Raw genomic sequence first — 14,983 nt, forward strand, 5'->3', positions numbered from 1 at the left:
TATTGATAGTAAAATCGCTAAATAAAACTGCATAAATATTTTATATTTAAGTTAGGCCCATTAAGTGGGCAATTAGTTTCAAAACTCGTAAAATACATTTTCTGAAATTTTACTGTAAAAATACAATTTCAATAATTGTTAACTAGATAACTAAATTTCTTAAGCAATTCATTGATTTTTAAATATTTTTTCCTTATGCATTGAAGTTTGCATTTAATGTGGAATTAAATGTTTTTTTATATGAGATAAATTCACCACACCTAAATTATTTTAATAATTCAAGGTTATTTTCGCATCCTTATAATTTTAAGAAATATTTTATAATATGGTGTCATCTGGAGAACAATATTTTTTTTGTTGCAATGTTTGCATCTATTGTTTTAAAATTTTTTAAAAAAAATTCAAAACTGTTTGCTTTGTAGATCTTTACACAATTAATTTGCATTTTATGTGTAGTAAATGTGTTTTATATAAAATAAAAAAAACCTTCCACACCTATATTATGTAAAACATTCAACTTATTTTACATACGTCCAGTAACCCTTCATAACAAGAGGCCACATGACAAATACTTAATGAATTTTATTATTATTTTTTGCACCCATATCAAGAATTAAATTCTCCTTATTATATTGTTTTTTTCTTAAAAATTTTTAATTTCTTAAAGAACAGCCTTGTTTATTTTTGTTCTTCATGCAAAAAAATTAGATTTTATGAGCAACTAGATGTGTTTTTATATAAGATACAAAAAAAAACTTTCTCACATGACCTATATTATTAATTAAATTTAATTTACATGTTCCTTTAAAAACAGTGATTTTTCTCAAAATGTTTTATATGGAAAGCAATCCATGTTTAAAATTATTTGTAACCATATATATTATTTTTGCTCCTTGTTAAAAACGAATTTTGGTTGTTTTTAACAATAATAGCTAATTTTGATTGTATAGTCATCATCATTCTTAAATATATGTTTTGGAAACGATGAGAAATGTTGTGACTTTGCTTTGGGTAATTTTATAAAATTGGTATTTTGTGTTCCCTTTTCCATTTTTTTCTAGTTTTTTCAATGAGTAATGGTATGACTAATGATTTTTTCAATGACTCTTTCGTATATCGACTGGCAGACAATTTAGGAATTTTTAGTACATTTGACATTGGTTTAAAAGAAAGATAAAGTTTCATATTTAACAAAAATACCAATATATACTTAAAAATATTTATAGAAAATCGTACTCTTTTTTATTGGTACTTATTTTAAGGCATGTTTCAGGAATTTTTTTTTTCATTTTCAATTAATTATATTATGTTCTAAAAAATTTGAAATGCTGTCTATGTTACGAGTCTCGTCATACACTGAGAAAAGAGTATGGTCAAATTTTACCGTGTTTCTGGTTCTACGTGATCATCAAAATATCGCTTTGGTAAAAATTTTGGTAAAATTAGCAATTAAATACGGATTTATAATATAGGATGAAATTTAGTAAATGTGCTGAAATCTGACAATTTTATCATGATACTTTAGAGCCTACTATAAAAATCTTCTATTCGGTTAAGTTTACTTTTCAGTTTCGTATTTTGTTTGGTAAAAAGAACTATAACTGTACAATGTAGCTCATTGCAATGTTAACATAATTTGACCCGACCGAAGAGAATTACATGTAATTCCTGCATCTAAGTTAATGAGTTACGACAAACAGATTAGGGTAGCTAAAGAGAAATATATCGCAGTTGTCTACCACCCTTGACGAAGATTGCCTCAAACTTCTATTCTTTAATCCACGACAAAATCATATTTATGACAAAATCACATAATAGATACATTGAAAAATTACAATTTAATATTAAAGAGAAAAGAGAATATAAACCTAGGTAGAAGAACTATTTTCAGGGTCAATCTGCAGAACTATCTTCATAAATCCAAATTTGTCTGCTATCTAAATTCTCTCAGGTCGGACAAAGATTATTACTATACAAATTTAGCTTCATCTAACATGCATGTAGTAAAACTTAAAAATAAAATGTCTTTAAAAATTATGCACAAAGACTTAACGTTGCTTAAATGTTAGTTGAATTTTACACAACCATGCTAAATTTGGAATAAATCATTATGCAGTTAAGTCAGTAACCAAGTAACAGGAAAAAAGTAAATTCTTGTCCCTTGCTGTTTTCTCTAATAGGCTTTTTGAATTTTATTGAAAATAAGTTTCGAGATGTTTCAAAAAAGGGTCTCAGAAATTTCCTTATATTTGTTTGCTTTTTAAAACTAAAAACAAAACTTAGATGAAATTTGATCTTCAGAAGCTGTAATTAAATAACATACCTATAATTTTGAGACGTAAACATCCCTTGCCGATCATTTCATGTACAGTCTAGGAGAAAGTTTTTGCTTCGTTCGGTTTTGGCAAATTTCAGCTCTAAGCGCTATCAGTTTGTCAACTGCATGTAGTAACTCTTTAACTAAGTTAGAGAAAGGGACTCTAGATCTTGCTGAGCTCTTAACGGAAAGAGAATGCATTTCAATCCCACTATATAAATTGGTTCGGTGGATTTAACCCCTTGTTCGCTTTGAATGGCCACTAAAAATGGTGCCAAACACCATTTTGTCTATTTTTCACTTACATATAATTTTCAGGCTTAATATGCATGGTCCTTTGAATGTATTTTTTTAAAAACTTTAAGATTAAGGGTTTTCATTTCAAAATAAGCTTTATTCTTCGCCAGGGACATAATCAGTTTATTTTTTTTTCTAATGACTTTGGTAAACCAAGGGAAACCTTGATAAATTTTCTTACGTGTAATTTACCTGAGATATTGTATAACAGCACTTTATAATTTTTTTTTTTTAACATTTACAGATTTCTAACCTATTTTCAAAAAACTAATCAAATCAAGTTGTAAAATTAATTTATTCTAAAAACTTATTGAAACAAGTTTATTACTTATAACTATTTTAAAATATTCATTTCGTCCCAAAGCAATAATTTCCTAAAATATGCAAATTAAATTCTTTTCGCAAGAGATTGTTTGTTTTGCAAAAAATATATATATATATCTGATAAATAATTATGCCTTTAGTTGCAACGAATCTGGAGATTTTATTTAAACATACTGTGAGAATAAGATGCCTAAAGTTACAATTTATCCTAGAATTATAAATTCTGAAGACAATGGGAATAAGAATGCGTGATATATTATTTTTAAGAATAAGTCGTGGGGAATAAATATTTCTGAAATATTATATATCTCATTGAATTTCGCAATGTATTTCGACAGACATGACTATAACTTTATTGAATTCGAAGATGGAAATTTAATATGATTATAGGAGAGTTGAATAGGGAAAAAGATCTATTCATTTTTGAAAACATGTTTAAGAACCATTTTACGTTTTTTTGGAATGAAAAAATTTATTTTTTATTTGTTAACTCTTGAAGCATAGCATCTGGAGTATATATTCCAAAAAATATTCTGAAAACACGAATATTTGGACTATAGTATGATAAGAATATCATGAAGTTTAAGAATAAAATTCGTTTATAAGTTTTGATTCGTATGCTGAGTTCGTAAAGCAAAGCATTTTTAAATATAAGTAATATTCTTTAAATAAGTTAAAATCTTAAAAAAATATCCTAAATTAGTCTTCTCGACTTTTTTGACAAGGTCAAAAAGCCGAATAATATTCAAAAATAACAATTTCCTTGATTTTTCAGACTTAAGAATGTACAAAAATTCGTCAGAATTAAGAAAATACAAAATTAAAAAAATTTTCAAGTTCTTTTTATCATGGTTTCAGGTTTTTAAAAATATCCACAATTAGCGAATTGTCCAACTACGGGTTAAATTTTGAATAATATTTAAAAATCATAAACTCTAAAATTTTGTTTTTAGACTTAGGTATCTTAAAAAATATTTAAAATTAGTTCAGAGTTAAAGATAATTTTTTTAAGAAAGACAAAAAAAACAAAGTTTAAAAAATCAGTCAAGATTGGATATTTGACATTTATTTAGTTCAGATTTGCGAATTGTCCAACTACGGGGTTAAATTTTGAATAATATTTAAAAATCATAAACTCTAAAATTTTGTTTTTAGACTTAGGTATCTTAAGAAATATTTACAATTAATTCAGAATTAAAGATAGTTTCTTTAAAAAAGACACAAACAAAGTCTTAAAAATTAGGCAAGATTGGATATTAAACACTTTTTATTTAGTTCAGATTTGCAGGATATGTCTTTTATGCAAAATTATTATATGAGGAAAAAAATTTTTAAGGTTTTTTAGGGAATAAAAACTATAGAGCCTGTAATTTAACGAAAAACATATCTGTTTACGTAGCAGTATTACTTTTGTTTGAAATAAATTAACTTCTCAACTGACTATTATTTTATGTTTTACTTTTTCGACACTAACTATTAAGAGGTATGTATTTTTAGAGGACCTTTGCATTAAAGGTCAAAGTACTTTCAAAGATCTTTGAACTTAAACTTTTTTGGACTTTGAACGTCAAAATCTACCTGTACCAGCAGTAAATTACAAAGGTATATATTTATATGAATACTTATCAATAAGTAGTACCTAATAAAATCAATATATGTGTGGTGAACTTATTTGGCATTATGATTAACTAGATTTATTTTAGTTTATGCAGGCTACATGAAAAATAAGTTTCAATAGCACGAAAATCTAGATTTTATCAACATCCGGTAGATTAAGGTACCAAATATGAATGTCCAATTCAAAGTCCAATTGTCGTACCAATTGCTCTTAACTAAAAAAATTCTGAAGTGTGAGAGCTAATTCCTTCTCAAAAAATACTGATAAAAAATCGATAAAAAATATTAATATTATGATTATTATAAATATTAATATGTATGTATTTGTTTCAAAATTATATATATTACTTCTTCTTGCGTAAAATAAGCAAAATAAAATTGGTCCAAGTTACAACATTCTCCACTTTATCATTTAATTCACTTCATTAAACAATATTATTTTCTGGTTAAAAAATGACATTGAACTGATATGTGAATGGTTTTTTTGAGGGAGGGGTAAATGAACACGTGTCTCCCTTCTGACGCAAAGCTTAGGTTTATTTGAAATAATTTATGAGAAATTTATTCTCTGAGGATCATATATTTTATTTAAGTTTGTATAATCGTTGCGTTTAAACATAAATATATATATTTCGCAAAAATATCCATTCAAGTAAAAATAAGACAGTCAGTTCTTAAACTGAACAAATACATATTTGAAAATACTTCTTATACTTGAGTTGTATTTCTCAAATTTAGCATGCATTTACGAGTAGTTTTAAATGGAATAGAGCATTTACTAGCTAAACTCCAGTAAAAAGTTATCAGTATGACGATAAAATAGTCTATGAGGTATTTTAGTAAAGACATACTGAAAGTTAATATGATGTTAGCGAAAGATTTTATTCTTTTTTTATACAAATATACAATAAATGAGGAACAATTCCATATGTATCTTTAGTTTAAATAAATAATATGTTGCTCAACTTAAAGCGAACTCCAGATAATGAGATGAAATTTAACCCTGCATTCCTTACATTTGGCATCCGAACTGATGAAGTATGTTAATGAGAAATAGCGGAGGTAAATAATTTTCTGGTTAACATTATGACTTTTTATTAACTTCCTCAAATTTTAATGAACACCGATTGAAGGCTAAAACAGAATATTTTATGATGATAATTTGTCGTGCTGAAACCGATGTGAACTTGGTCACTTATGCTAAAACCGAAAGTGAGAAATGATAATAATTTGTCTCGTGCTGAAACCGATGTTTTGGTTTCAAAAATTCCCACAAAATATTAACACACTATTTAAATGTTATACATGTGTAGATGACCATCCACTAAGAATATTTCATTATTACCTTACAGGTGACTATTCAAAAAATAAAATTTTTTTTTTATAGATTTGAACTGAAATGCTTCCTCCTGATGAGTTATTTTACAACTATTAGTAAAATTTGAATCAGGGAAATAATGTTAATATTTATAAGAAAAGAAGTAAACTCAAAGGGCTATAAGCATGTGTCAATAAAGTAATTATTTGAACAAAAATCAGAAGATCCTGATACAAATCATTTTAAAATATGGAGTTGGAATCTGTATGGTTAAAACAGCTGTTTCATCAAAAAGCCAAAAAAAATTGTAAAACATACAATAAATTTTAATAGTAACTAAATGTAAAAGTAATCCCAAACCGAATGAATTGTTCTTTCAAATCAGTGTATTTTTAAGTTTATATCATGAGAAGTTATGAAGTTTTGGTCTTCAGTAATGAATTTCAAAGAAGAATAACAAATTATTTCCTTAGTGGTCAAAAATTTTCTAACATGCTTTTCTTTGTTAGAAGAACAAATTTTAGAAAATCAAAAGTTTTAAACATGAGTCTCTACTATTAAGTGTAAGATAGGCCTCGAGTCTGAGATATGATTATTAATATTTAATTATTCGAATAATGTTTCTAGCACAAATCAAAAAATTTACATAATACTGAAACATAAAAAACACATTGAATATCAACAAAAAATTTTTGCCCATTAAAGTGAAAACAGCGAAGTTTTTGCTAAAACTGATTAAAAAATATTTCGACGTTTTTAAAATTAAGAATTTTAAACTATAGTGTGAGTTGGAACAACGGGAGCAGAAAAAATATTTTCTTTAAAAATGTAATTTTGAAATGTTATAAATTATAAAAATATTTTCATGAAAGTCTCTTAATATAATGAACCGGAATTATGTGAGTTAGATATAGTGAAGTAAATATTAGAAAATGATGATGTTTTTAATGATTGAGACACATAACGTGTAAAATATGGTTTCGAAAAGCAAAAAGCATATTTTTCAGACAGATACACGGTATATAATTACCAGTTATAAAAGTAAGTAAAGCATGGAAAAGAAAATTAGTATGCACATTTAGTTAATAAAGTTCTTGATGAGTTGTTATTGTTTAATCATTATTTCCAGAAATTTTCCCAGAATAGTATTTGCAGCAGTTATTGTTGTACTGGTTAAAGTATTAAAATTATGCCCCATTGTAAGAGTTTTAAAATGAGTTTTCATACAAACGAGTGAGCAGATACAATTTTATCGAATTCGCAAAACCACATATATTTCTTCCTAAAAAATTTTTATTAATTCATGAGTTCTAATACTACTATCACCCGACATACTTAGTTTATATAATTTAATTAATATTTAATTTGCGAACTGACATTCTTATTTTTACTGACACGGGCACTTTTACAAAATATAATATACATTTATGTTTAAGCTCTTTTTCAAATATGAAAAATATATAATCCTTAGAGGAATAATTTCTGAACATTAAAAAATTTATTTGTCTTAAATTTTAATAAAAAAAGAATTGATACTACTTTTCACAAAGAGAATTGATTTAAAAAAACTAAAAAACAATCATTGTCCGAAACAATCAAATCCTCAAAAATAATCATTTTATTAAAATACATAGAAATATTTTTCTTAAAAATATAAAATTTTAAAACAAAATTTTCAAGTTTAAACGCAAAACCTATTTTCCCCTGATTCACAAAAACTAATGCTTATATTTTCCGATTATTAAATATATATTTTAAGAAAAAAAGTTTGAGATAGTTTTTCTTAAAATAACATGTTTAGTTTTCGAGTATTAATATTTTAAAAATAAAATTATTTATCAAAAAAACTTACAAATATTTTTTTTTTAAATTTAAAAATTATTTCTCGCGAACTTGAAGCATACAATTCTAGAAGACTATTTTTCTAAAACTAAAAACATTTTTTAACCTACAAAAATTAATTTTTTTAAACCTCAAAACAAATATATAAGATTAAATCATTAACTAATATTTTTTTCTGAAAACTAACTTTTTTTAAAAATGTAAAGAAATTTTATCTTTATATTTCCAAAAAAAAGTTTCTTATTTGTTTTATGAGAATTGAAGACATTTTTTGAAAATCTCTTTGAAACATATTTTTTTTTCCGGAAAATTTTCACAAAATAATTACAGGATTCGCAAAACAACTTTTCTTGATAATAGATTCATTATATAGTGAACAATACAGTAAACTTTCAGAACCTAAGACTAAAAATTAATTTCTTTGAAACTGCACTGTATGAACTGTGATGTAAGAAATGTTACAAATGAACTGATTTAACGAAATATAAACTAAGAAAATAAAATGTGACGAAATATGAACGAATTTCTTTAAAATAGATCGTAGTAGGAAGAAAAGTTTTGACTTCCATTGTGGATGACGCAAAGGCTAAAATACGAAATTTGAACTGCGATGAAGAATAAATATCAAGCAAAAACACTGATTACTCAGTGACAGCTTCGATTTTCATACGATAGATTATGGCACGGAATGCATTGCATGGAAAACGTATTCCTGCTTGAGTCAAAATGCATGATGCCATTGGTTATTCTTTCCTGATTGGTTTACTGATAATCACAGCAACTCCAGCGGTAATGGAATGCCTCTAGCGAGGAAAAGCAAGTTAACATGATGCAAGATAAATCTTGTTAATCATGATGAGTCACTTAGAAATGTTTGTGGAAAACGAGTAATATATTTTACCTTGCATGCTTGAAGTCAATGACCTCTGCACAGGTGATTTATAAAAATTTTGCTTCTTATTTAAAAATAATTAGCTAAAATAACTAATTGAAAATGACTAAAATAAGTAAACTAATATGAATAATAAGAATATTTGAAGAATTAACTACCATAAAAGGAATCAAAATTGAAAAGAGTCCCCTAAAGCAGAAAAATTAACTTTTTCTTCAGCTAGTGGGATTCCTAGGGACGCCCTGGATCCCTGGAGCAGAAACACCCATATCCCTCTACATTGCAATGTGAGTATTTATATCCTAATAGTTAATATAAGAAAGGAACACAAAATAGTGGTTAATGCCAGGGTTAACTCAGAAGTATTACAAAAGTAAGCAGATGTGATTTTCTCTAGAGGAGTTTTAGCTTCGACCCCCCTCCCAAATCCGGAAAAAAACGTCGAAAAACATTTTTTGCCCAAAAATAAAAGGCGTGCTTTGTAAAGTGGTGGGTGGTATTGGTCCTTGTTAAACTATTCTACCATGAAGTGCTCGCGAGCCCAGATCCTTAGGATATCAAAAAAGAGGAGACATCCCCTCCTCAGTAGATTAAAATTGTGATGGCTTGTTTTCGGATAATACTCAGGAATGTTTTCCTGACCCTCACCAATAGTCCTTTGTGCAGCTGCAGTGCGACGTAAATAAAACAGAAATTGAAAATTGTATTTGTAATTTTCAGTTTAAGAACAGAGCAATGCTTTTAATGGAAATATTTTCTTTCTGATAAAAATTTTTTTAATATCTGTTTTTGTTTAGCAACAGAAATAAAATTTATAATCTTGCAATTTATCTTAAACAATTTTTTTTTGTACAAAACATGCGCAATTGCGTTAGCAATTCCCTGTACAGTACCATGTAATTTCAATTACTGTACAATTCCATGTAAAGTTCAGTTATGAGTCTTAAGACTCTTAGCAAGACTGAACACTAAACTCACAGCATGTTTTGAATTCAATAATGTATTTTCCGATTTATTTGAATCATAAACTTACAAAGAGAATTAGAAAAACATAATATTCTTTTAGTTTTTGACCAGTTTTTTTTTAATTTTCATTTGAATTGACATCTTACCGGTTTGTTTGTACTTTAACGCTCCACCATTTTTGTCTAAAAATAAATTTTAAATCTTTTGTTCTATTTTTCGCCATACTTGAATAGAATATGCACTAAAATATTCAATTAAGATTATTAAATAACATCTGAAAATTTGTTTCCGAAAATGGATAAGACCGAAAATTCAATCAAATGCATACATAGTTTAAAAGTGGTAGAAAATGTAATTATTTATTATAAAATTATTTTTTTAGATTTAGTTTTTATAATTTATCAGACATAAGAGATTGTATTATTAAATTACGAGCTTATATTAAGACAGAATATATTTTCCTATATATCTCAGATGAAAGTCAAAAACGAAATTCTATTGTAATTATGTCTTTTAAGTTTCGAGCAACGTGAGCAAAGCGATCGCATGTCTAATTAAAATCAAACTCTGAATTACATATTTATTTTTACAATATTTATTTTTGCATTATATTTTGATTATTTTACAATCAAGTTTTTGAGTTCATAAATATTTAAAGAAAATATAATACTGCAAGCATAAATATAATTTCCAAGCATTGAATTCAGGGTTTTAATAGATTTAGCTGCACTTAAAACAAATTCACTTTATTAAAAATATAATTCTAATGAAATTATAATGTGTGGTCATTGCGCCAAAAAAATTTAACACTCTGAATAACTTTTAATCTAATATTCGGATCTTCACGTTCTAGGACTCACTCTTAATGTTTTGCGGAGGTGACCTCAAATATGCTAATTAGATAGTGCAGATGATATTGTATGTTACGAACTCAGGCACAAGAGCGTACTTTTTCTGAATGAATTCACCTTTTTTTAACTGATTCGGATTTCTGACAACCAAAATATGGTGGGTCTGGGAAATATATCTGGAATATATCTGGCAAATATAGTTCCCATAGTTTGGTCAGGAGACCGATTCAAAGTTTGTATCTCTAATATTTACTTTTACTTTTACCGTATTTCGCCATATCTCGAGAGCTTTTTAAGGGAACGGAAAAGTTTGCACACAATTTATAAAATTCATTTGTTCAAAGATAATTCTTTGCAAAAAATGAATTTCTGTAAATGTTTATTGTTTTTGTTTTTAATTTTAGTTAAAAATAGTCGAAAAATTGTAAGGTGTAAAATTTTTTGGTCAGTTTAAAGTAGGTAATTTTACATGGCAAAATACAAAATTTAAGCAAAATCAGTTGAATAATTTAAATGATTTCGTTTAAATTTTGTATTTTCCCATGTAAAATAACCTACTTCAAAATTGCGAAAAAAATTTATGCTTTACAATTAAAATATGTTTCAACTATTATTAAATAAAATACTAATAAATCTTCATTAAAGTTTATTTTTTGCATGGAATTATCTCTGGACGAATGAATTTTATAATTGTTTTCCAAAAATTTTTCATTTATCTTGCAAATTTCTTGAGATATAGCAAAATACGCAAAAATTAAAATAAACATTTTGGGGTCGGAACTTTGGATAGCACTCCTGGCCGTATTTCCCAGATTGTGACTACCCCTTACATATTGGTCGTCTGAAATCTGAATCCACGAAAAAAAGATATGTTTATTCAGAGAAAAAACATTTTTGTGCCTGATTTCTCAACTTATCGATTATATCGTCTCTAATAATTATTCAGCATATTTGAAGTCACCCCCTCAAAACATTACGATTGAGAATTAGAACGTGAAGATCCGCTCTTTAGATCAAAAGTTATTCAGGGTGGTCTATTTTTCTTGCGCACTGTACGTACTTTTACATAGAACAATATCACCCTTAATTGAGCAAATGTCATTAAACATACTAAGTAAGATATCATCTTAATGCAATGCAAGAATTTCATAATGAAGGAATTTACTTTATAATCATTCCTTTAAATTTTAATGAACTTTTTTACCTTTTCTCAAAACAGATTATGTACAATGCTGTTTTGTCATATATTTTTTTTATTTTTAAGAATAAGCAAACAAAATAAAGGAGTTTTGTATGTAAGTCAATTATTAAAATTTATTTTTTCAGTTGGTATTTAAAATTGTGTAATCAGGTTACATCACGTTTTCCCATACATTTATCTATTTTTTTTTAAATAAGCAGGTTTCTTAATATTTATTATGGGTTGCTATTTTTCGTAAATTTATAAATGTCCAAATATTTTAAATGGTTGTGCGTGAATAGATCATAAGTAGATTTAAAAAAAATCAAACATTTATAATTAACATGCGTGAATAGAGCGTGAGTGGACTTTAATCATCATTATATTAAAATTTATATATATATATATATATATATATATATATATATATATATATATATATATATATATATATATATATATATATATATATATATATATATATATATATATATATATATATATATATATATATATATATATATATATATATATATATATATATATATATATATATGATTATGAGTGAATAGTTCATAAGTGATTTTCAAAAATGCCTTACTAGATAACTGATGGATCATTTATAATGAAAACAATAAAGACACTTTGAAAATCATCTGGATGCCAAAATGATTGAGAAAGATATCAATTCAAATGAAAATAAATTTCTGAAAAACTCTAAGGATTCGCAAATTTCGGGGACAGATGACAATCACATTTCTTCTGCGCCAATAAAGCTGAGAAAAGATTAATTGCGTTTTCTGTCATTTATTTTTATCTTTTAACGCAGTTCATTGCTTTATAATAAAAGCCATTTTATGTTCGCATCTTAAACGTCGTAGAAAAAGTTCTGAGGTCCAAAGAGTTTCAGAACGAAGAATCTTCTTCAACTACCATCTTCGATTTTAGGTTAAATTTCTGACTTTCGTTCTTTTATTTCTTTCTTTTCAGTGCTGTTTTGCAGCGAAAAACACTTTTGATGATAGCGTATCAATCGATAGTATCTTTTAAAGGAGGTTGGAAATAAAGTTCCTACTTTATCAGTGTGAAAGAAAGGCTCTGCATGCTCTTCAGTATTTCGACGGAATATTTTTCCCAAAAATAGAAAACAATAGATTTAGAGGTTCATTAGTTTTGAATGTACATTTTAATACTCTTATTTTATGAGATTTATTATTAGCATCCATTAGTACAAGGTCAAAACTTTGGTATGTTGTTTTCCTGCAGTTAATTGCGCAAAAACAAATTCTTGTTTACTATTATCCTACTGTTAACTACACAAAAACAAAATATTAAAAAAAATCAATATACCTAAACAAAAACGCGTATTATAAAACTAACCACAGAAGCGACAGCCCATAGAGGGCCAGGCCCAACTCCCAACTCAGTTTTCTTGACCTTTGGCCTCTGGGGTGCAAGAGCAGATGTTTGGGTGTTCAACCCAACGGGGAACTCCCAGTGTTATTTCCTAAACATGTTTGATACTCATTTTTCGACATACCGAAGGGATGAAAGGCTGAGTCAACCTTGCCCGGCCCGAGGATCGAACCAAGGGCCCAAGCACTATCCCTCATCCACCGGGCATCAAGGCGTTATGCAGAATTATATAATTTTGACACAAAAAATTGGAGGAAATTATTCGTCACAAAGAAAATAAATCAGGTAAATATTAACCGTATTGTAAGGTAAGGACATTTCTGGTTTAAAAAAAAAAAACATATTTCTTGTAAGTAAAACCGAAATTTGCGATATTTAAACCATTCAATTAGTAATTTTTCTGTTCATATGGTAACGTTTAACTGGAAACCCTGGTTTTCAAAATTATAATTCTTATTACCACACATTTAGTGACAAATACAAAACTGAAAAGTTAATTTTTCCGAATAAATGGTCTTTATGCCAAGCTCTAAAAATCATGATAAAATTTCGAAATGTAGCAAATTTTACCACATATTACAAAATCATATTTCATTGTTAATTTAACCAATGCACTTCGGTAAAAATTACTATATATATATATATATATATATATATATATATATATATATATATATATATATATATATATATATATATATATATATATATATATATATATATATATATATATATATATATATATATATATATATATATATATATATATATATATATATATATATATATATATATATATATATATATATATATAGTGTGCTTTCACAATCACGAGAAAACAATTTACACTTAAATTTTATTTTTATAGAATAGGGGAAGAATAGGATATGGATTATAGAATAGGATTTTTATAGAAGAAGGGAATTTGAAATTACTTACTTAACATATTAATAAAATAAAAAAGGTAGAGGTTGAGGTTATTAGCGTGATGGAAAGTGAATATAGCGTGCTGCACAAAAAATAAAAGAAAAAAATGGATTTATTGTAATGCAAGTCAGAAGTCTAATTGCTACTCAAACCATCTGATCCTACTGCAAATAAACCTTGATGAAAAATAAATAATAAATTAATGCACAAATATTACATTATAAAAATATTAGAAGATTATCAATGATGTCATTAAATATGTTCTACATGTAGATTCTAAAATAGATGTTTTAAATTTATTATTTACCTTTTTATTTTTGTAAATATCAAAATGCTCTCAGAGGTGGAACTACAGTTTTGCTTTGCACAATTGCAGAGCAAACGTTGGTGATAAAACATACATAATATACACGAATACTAAAGCCAAGTGGAAAGACATATTTTCTTACATTAAATTACTAAACTATGAAGTTTTCGAACGTTTAGTTGCATAGTTAGTTTTGTAGAATATATACAATTAGTTTGGTTCGATAAAAAATATAACGGGAAAAGTCTTAATGGAGTGGAGAAATCTACTGCCGTTAAAGTCTAAATACGAATTCATGATAAAATTATTTTATTGATAGATTTATTTTGCTACATTGTCCGTAAAAAGGTGCTGTTAACGGAAATATAAAGCACCTCGTACGATTGAAGAGGGTGTCGCAAAATGAACTCGTCATTCAGTATGAAAAAGATTTGAAAAAATGTCATATCAAGAAGATCATTTGAAAAGATTTTGCGGAAGTACCAAATATTGTACTTAAAAATACTTTAGTAATTTTTTCTTATTTAGCTTGAGTAACAAAAATACGAATCAAATTGAAGTAGCAAGTGTGGAGATGGTATTTAATGTCTCCGAAAAAAAAACACATTATCTGGTGGATCAACAACGAAGTTCATTGCGAATCCAATGCTAATTTAAATTAATTACCAGTTACGAAAAGTCCCTCGATAACCATCACTCATTGTTTACCTCGAAAGTAATTGCTTTATT

The sequence above is a fragment of the Parasteatoda tepidariorum genome, chromosome 3 (genome assembly GCF_982258835.1).
Source record: "Parasteatoda tepidariorum strain Cologne lab strain chromosome 3, Ptep-v5.0, whole genome shotgun sequence".
Taxonomy (NCBI): domain Eukaryota; kingdom Metazoa; phylum Arthropoda; class Arachnida; order Araneae; family Theridiidae; genus Parasteatoda; species Parasteatoda tepidariorum.